The 7,964-nt window shown below is 26.4% G+C and overlaps 1 long non-coding RNA gene across 2 annotated transcripts; it reads left to right on the top strand.

Annotated features, from left to right (window-relative positions):
• The first annotated feature begins 5,191 nt into the window (after positions 1–5,191).
• Positions 5,192–7,412, top strand: LOC124956144. Of its 2 annotated transcripts, XR_007103120.1 has the most exons (7): positions 5,192–5,329; positions 5,434–5,748; positions 6,090–6,358; positions 6,431–6,646; positions 6,720–7,024; positions 7,106–7,251; positions 7,344–7,370. It is a non-coding gene; the product is annotated as an uncharacterized LOC124956144 (long non-coding RNA). The 2 variants fall into 2 exon arrangements; XR_007103119.1 differs by having other exon boundaries at positions 7,106–7,412.
• Positions 7,413–7,964: the final 552 nt, after the last annotated feature.

The following is a 7,964-nucleotide window of genomic DNA, read 5'->3' as shown; positions in this document are numbered from 1 at the left end:
TTGTACGGAGAATCTTACAAATCTTACTTTCCCCGTCCTTCCTAATCGTCAGAGTTATAGATTAACTGGTTGCTATGAATAAGAGTCAGCACAAGGCTAGGATATCACCGGAGTTTATTAATGCAAATTAATAGGAGAACGCGCATTCGTTTGTAGGATCCCATGGAGCTTGTGAGGTAGATAACAAATATAGTGTGAATTGTAGTTATCACAGTATATTTGTTGAAATAAAATACAGTTGTTGCTCTTCTATAATAACGTGTACTTATGTTGTTGCTGTTTAGATTGTGCTGGATAGCCCCGATTGAGGCATAGCCAGTGATATTGATAAGACTCGATTATTTTACTGCTAAGTGAAAATGCTTTGATGTGATTGCCTGTAGATTTCTTCCGAACTATCCACGAACGCATTAATGAATTAGGAAAGGAAAATGGGAAGAAAGGAGTTTAAGTAAAAAATGTTAGGAAAGGGAAAGCAACACCCTTATTGACCGTGAGCGTGTCAAGATAGTTTATTCGAAATGTTTAAACAGTCTCATGTGTGATCCTTTGTCCTGGTGACTATGTGGACTCATGAGAGTTGCATTGATATTTGAAGAATAAGTGCCAGACAAACCCTTGACTCGTCGCACCTAAAAGTCTATTTCCACAGGTTATTTATTGCCCATTTCGACATATTATTGAAGACTAAGTACTTGACTAAAAATGTCAAAACTCGAACAAAGATGGTAATATGTTTTTTTATCTATGTTTATTCTTAGGGAGTATTCAAGGAGTTCCCAAAAGCAGATATTTCGAATAATAATATGTATATATGACCCTTAAGAGAAAGTACTATGAATAACTGAGGGACACACGTGTACGTCACAGTATAAGATACATATATATATAGATATATATAATAGAAAGATATATATATATATATATATATATATATATACATATATATATATATACATATATATATATATATATATATATATATATATATGTGTGTGTAAAGAAAGTATACTTTTTTTAGGTAGATTTGCTCCGCCCTTCCTTTGTCTTTTGTTATCTACAAATTCTTTTGTTACCTACAAATCGAGCCTTGAAGATTTTGGGAGAGAAACGGACAGAAAGAAAGAGAACGCCACAAAAGAAGTAGCACGAGAGTTTATTGTGAAATTTAACCAATGTAAATAATAAACGGAAATTGTCGTTTCTTTGTTAGAGAAACTTATTTTCGTTTATTACCTCACCTTGCCTATCCGATTTATTATATATGTATACACACACACATACAATAATTCATTTCTGTATATTTTTACATCAATGTATATAATGTATTACATAAAATATTCATATTGTTACACTATTAGTCTCCATTTCGAAGAATCCATCCTTCATTGCCCTCTAAATCACATTAGGTACTTAGAAAAAAATCTTACAAAGAAAAATGCCTGTTGACTCATAAAACACTCGTTATAAACATATCTAAGAAAAAAATACAATAAAAGAAACTAAGAATAAAAAGTGATTGTTATAATAAATAATTTTGAAAAGAATGCAAAATTTACTTGACAAGAATTTGACTTAGCAGACGAATTTACATATATGGCTTCATTAATCTATGTTATATATATATATATATATATATATATATATATATATATATATATACACTCATCGCGCGTGTACACGAGTGTAAAAAAATTTCGCCTTGTCTACAAGAAATAATACAATGACAACTCAAGATCAAATAGGTCATTTTTTTGAACGTTGTGAGGAAATTAAAATTGCTATTTACAATCTGCGGTGAAGGTGAAATATGAAAGAAGAAAAAAATCGGTAAAACATCATTAAATCGGCAATCGAAGGAGAAAATAAGATACATATTCTCGTATAAGCTTTACGTAATGCTATCTAATACTATAAAACATTAATTATATGAATGAATAAAGAATTAATATTATACACTTGCTTACTATTTTATTCTATTCTAAATGATATTATAAAAATATTTTTAACAATAAAATGTTTAAAATTTTCAATTACACTTTATACTAAAATCTGTTTATCAGAAATTGAAAACACAATATGTCATAATATTAAATCATTTTAACATATTACGGATCAGACATCTTATTACTAACCATCTTTTTTCGCATAAAAAATTTTTAAATCTCTAACATCGTCATATTAATATTTGTTTTCAACAAATATTTTAAAATTATACGCGTTTTTGATATAAATTGTGCGTACTAAAATCTTTTTAAAATATGATATTTAGTAAATAAAACGAAACTCCACATAGCCTGCAAACATAGCGCATTTCACTTCTTTTGTTTATAATGTAAGTGATCTGTACATAGAGCAATATTTGAAACTTCGTAAGGAAAAACTTTATATGTTATTTTATTTTTAATATCACGCATTTGAAATATTCTATATAAATTAAAAATATTACGATTAATCTGGCAGAATTTTTAATTATTAACTTTTATTACTAATCTACTAACTCATAATACCACTCTTGCTTAGTACGTAGAAAATGTGAGATATCTTCTCATTGGTCCATATTGTCTTAACAATTGACACATCAAAAACATTTTAATATTTTATAATTGTATTTCGTGTTATTTCAATCATTATTATTATTTTATAATTTTCTTATGTGATTTCATAGATGAGATATTTTTATTGTCAAATTATGAAGTTTTTACTCATCAATCACTCTATATACACACATCTTCAAAAATTCTGCATTTTTACAAGATTATTTATTTATATATATTTTACTGTTAAAGAACACAAAGTTAATTTGTCATTTTATGTAACAAATTGTTAAAGAGTTATCCTATGATTATATATTGTCAAAACATCTTTAAGAAGATAATTTTCAAAGTATAAAAATACGACTGTATAAGAATTCGCAGCGCACTAATATATGAAATTGACGTATAATTTTATAAAATATTCATCATTAATACAGTAAAATTAATAATTCTGAACGTGGTATTAAATTAAAAATGGAAAAAAGGTTGTATTTAAAAAAGGGAATGAAATACGTTAAAAAGAAAATATGCGGCTATATAAGAAATTGTTTTTATTTTTTTACCAGTGAAACGACTTTTCTGGTTTTAATATATGGGCCAAAGTATTGGCCTTGCAATTTCATATTTTTTAACATTTCCTTATAGAAAATTTGAAACTTTACAGACAACTGTAGCATAAGTCGCAAAGTAACAAAAATCTAATTTATTTTCAAGTGAAATTTATGATGATATTTCAAAACAATATTAATTATTTATATAAATGTATTAATTAGATTACTCTATGCAATGGAATATGTTTTAAACATTTACATACTTATATTAGAATCAAAGGATATCTGGTTCAAAGATACATCCGTCTGTTGGGAAAGCCCACGTTTTCTCATGATAACGAACATAAATTTGTAACTTATGTATTGTATTTATATTTTATCATGTTTTTATTTATAATAAATAAAAATTATAGTAATGATAATAATGATCTACAATCTTAGAAAACATATATGAAGCGGAACATATGGTATGTAAACTTTGAGGTTCAAAACCTAATCTTTCCAGCTCAGACAAAACTCTACTTTGTAGATGATCAATAAAAAGCAATTATTTATGACTTTTATGCAACTGAGATTTTCCATAACAGATTAACTTAACAATTTTGTTTACGATAATATATGATGATAGTGATATAAAAACAAAGAGTAATATTTTGTGTTTTGTAATAAAATGTATGTAATACTTTTATTGTCTTCAGAATTACTGGTATTTGTATTCAAATTTTTCAGTTTCATTTAAAACACTCATAAATCTGTGTTTATTGTTTATTACGGTATAACCATCATCTACAACAAATGTAACCAATAATATAAAACATATAATAATATACAATTTTCAACTCTTTATTTTGTTTCAAAAGTATTATTTAACAAATAAATATACACATCGCTTTTGACTCGACAAGGAGAGTGAACATTTTAATTGCAAGTTAATCTATCCTAGTGTGATTTTACATATGCTATAAGTAGCAATGCCTATTTTCGTTTGCCAAATACATTAACATGATCTACATTTACTATTAATTGACATGTACTTGAATCTAACTCATAAATTTTTGCAATTATTAATAGATATTTTGTATAAAAATATTGCTCTTTTGATAAAAAAGCACTTGTAATAAAATAGATATACATTTTTTTAGTTTAAGGATGTTCATTAAACATTATAATGATTTACGTAATCCATGGGAACAGGTGTAATTCTTGACCGATGAATAAGGTCGCATTTTAAAGACGAAGGATTAATCTAAGACATAATTTTTCCGAATTTTTGAAGAAGCTTTATTTTATTAAAAGAAAATCGTGTTAAAAATAGTATTTTTTTAAGAATAGTTTATAAACAAATAAAAAGATTTTCCAAAAATTCGAGAAAGATATATGCCAGATTCATGTTTAAAATAAGACCTCATTCATTAAAATTGGTCAAAAATTATTCCTGTTCTCGTGGTTAATGTAACGAGTGGCACATTACAAGATTTTTCTCCTAGTGCTATTTTGTTATGGTTCCCTCTGTAGAAGTTCATTTCATATTATTACTATTACTAGTACTATTACTATAATAGTAATATGTAATATAATAATATAATAATAAGAATAGTAATAGGAAAAAATAGAAAAATATACTTATATTATATACATCATGACACATATGCTGACGGTAATTTATGGTAACAAAAGGAATAAAGAACGTCATTTTATGTGATGATTTTATGCGCGAACTCTCAACAAATCCTGTCCTTGATAATTTCAACCGAGACTATCCAACGATAGATAAGACTAACCCTTTGCATTTTAAGCAATTTTTAATAAGACCTTTTAGCAATTCTAAGTTGTTTTTACAATGAGCTACCACCTACTTCAGGAGTATTTCATCAGATTAATTAGAATAAGCAGATGCCAAAATATCTCCCTATATGTATAAAAATACAATATAGTTTATAATTGAAGCCGCAGCGACAACAACGCAGTGGAGAAGAAAACAACATATCATGAAAAGTAGGTTTCCATCCACTATCATAGTTTAGTACCTTATGGTCGTTACGTATTTGTTTCCAAATTATTTCTTCACGATGGCATTTAGTAGCTAAAAGGTTAAAAGATCATATGCAGTATATACGGCGTAGAACAAACCAGTTGCCAGACTGTTTTCACGTGAGCGTAGACGAATTTGTGTTTATTTGGTTAGAATAACGATTAACCATTGTCACGGAAAAATCACAAAAAATGTCCAAAGTGGCTAAAGTAAAATGATTATTATACATTAGTATATTTTATTTTATAATTATAAATTATAGCATACACAACTTATAATTGTAATATTTATTCACAATTAAAATTTTTTTAAGTGAGAAACAAAGCACCCGAGAAAATTTAAATCATAGCAAAACAACTATTAAGAGAAGCAAAAAAAAAAGTCTTTATATATATATAATGTTAATAATGTTAAACCTATCTATAATTTTTCATAGAGAACAATTCATTTGTAAGTATTTCCTTTTAGTCACCTAAGCAGAAAATATAGAATCCTCATAAATTGGCTGATTATCAACATGGAAAATGAAATATCTATGACGACAATATGTGTAAGAATCATATGGTTATAACGAATCTGATGAAATATGCCCGATGGGAAGAAAGTCAGAAACAATGCAGAGAGCAAGGTACTTTAAATACAAAAAATAGTACATTTTATAGTCTTAGTTGTATTAGAAATATTTCAAGGTTTTATATGTCCAATTTATTTTAAATCTGTATATGAACGTGCGTTAGATGTTGATCATAGAAACATTACATTATGGCTATATCATATTGTAATAAAAATGCACAATAAGTAAATAAATTATGCCAGAAATTTATTATATCGTGCAGTCACAATTTTACGTAGAATAAATCAATTTTAATACAAATACACATATATGGAAGAAATGTTAGAAAATATTACTGGTAAGATGTGATATAAAATGAGGGATTATTTTTTATTATGTAACTTGATTTTTTATAGATTTATTATAGAAACACGTCAAGTTTTTGAGCGATGGTTGGAATGGGAACCTGACTAACAGATATGGCAAACATATATTAAATTTGAATTACGATATAAAGAAATACAAAGAGCAAGGTAGAGATATATAATTATTTAGGGAGATATATAGTTTTGTAATAAATGGAGGACACAAAGTTTATGAAGATGCTACAAACTTTTTCGGAGATAAGAACTTAGATGAAAAGCTATTTATAGCATTTGCAAGATTTGAAGAAGGACAGAGAGAAGTATTATTTTAAGATAACAATATATTCAGTTTCTCTGTTATAATAAGTATAATTTTAATATTTCTTTGATAGCATGATAGAGCAAGAATAATTTCTAAGTATGCTTTAAACAATACTTCAAAAGAAAGAACAAAAGAAATACATAATGCATATATATAAATAATAAAGAAGTCAAGGAAAATCCTTCTAATGATGCTTGATTTGACTATCTGAAATTAGTAAAATCCGAAGGAAATCAATGTTGTAAGAGCGTATGAACGAGCTATAGCAAATGTCCGTCCTACTAAGGTAATGAATATTTACTTTTTAACAATTCTGAAGTCAAATTGAAGTTCCTTTCTATAAAATAAATTTTTTACAGGAGGAGCATGGAAACGATATATCTATTTGTAGATAAGTTATGCTTTGTACAAAGAAATTGACATGGAAGTTATAAGTAGATGTCAAATTTCAGATACAGTTTATCTTATATAAAATTATTGTTATATATGAAGATATAAATTTATAATATTTTATTGTTACATATAAAAATAAAACTTTATAATATTTTTGTTATTTTTCAGAATCTGTTTAGATCTTATTCCATATTTCAATATTTCACATTTTCTAAAATATAGCTTTGTTGAAATACAACAAAAAAATTTGACTATGGTGAGAAAAACATTGGTATGTTATTATTATAACAATTTTTTTTTTATAAGTATTAAATTATTGTATTTTTAAATATTTAATTTCATTTATTTCAAGGTATGGTATTGGGTGTTTATCCCAAAGAAAAATTCTATAGTGGTTACAATGATTTAGAGACACAATCTAGAGAATTTGACAGATGCAGGATTCTGTATGAAAAATTACTTGAATTTCCACCTCAAAACTGCACAACGTGAATGAAAGTAAACTACTTTTCTTATAGTTACATTTATCTTATGTTTTATTGTACTTATATTTATGTAATTATTATAATGTCTATATGTCTATGAAATAGAAAATACTAGACAACTATTTGAGAGATTATTAGAACGAATTGTTCATGTCAAAGTAAGCTTGATTTCATGGTATGATTATATATATGTATATAAAAAACTTAATTTATTAATCTTCTTACATTATAATACACGCGTTTGGACAGCTTATGCTAAATTTGAATTAGTTAGTAGAATTTTTGAACTTGGGAATTATGCATTATTTGCAAACTGTGACAAAGAAAGGAGAATATTACTTTTGGGAGCATGGAGAGATTTCGAAAATGAGAAAGGAGACAGAGTTAGATTAAAATTATTGTCAAAATGCCTAGAAGAATTAAACGAAGAAGAGGAATAGTTGAAGAAGATGGAGTATGTAGTTTTTATAACATACATTAAATAGTTCAATAACATTAAATAATAGTTTTGGAAGAATTTAAATTAAAAAGAAGTATTCTTAATTTGTATTAAAAATAATCTATATTAATTAGAAGATATTTGGCTTCGGGAAAAAGAATTCGACTTCCTATTCTCAGAAGACGAATACCAAAGAGCAAATCTTAACTTCTTGGCATTAGCGAAAGCGTGGATAAATCAAAAAATTTCTAGTGTAACTGCTCAAAATGAAAATTAACAATTAGAAT

The sequence above is a fragment of the Vespa velutina genome, chromosome 20, assembly GCF_912470025.1.
Source record: "Vespa velutina chromosome 20, iVesVel2.1, whole genome shotgun sequence".
In the NCBI taxonomy this organism is placed as follows: Eukaryota; Metazoa; Arthropoda; class Insecta; order Hymenoptera; family Vespidae; genus Vespa; species Vespa velutina.
This window is presented reverse-complemented; position numbering and strand designations above follow the sequence as displayed.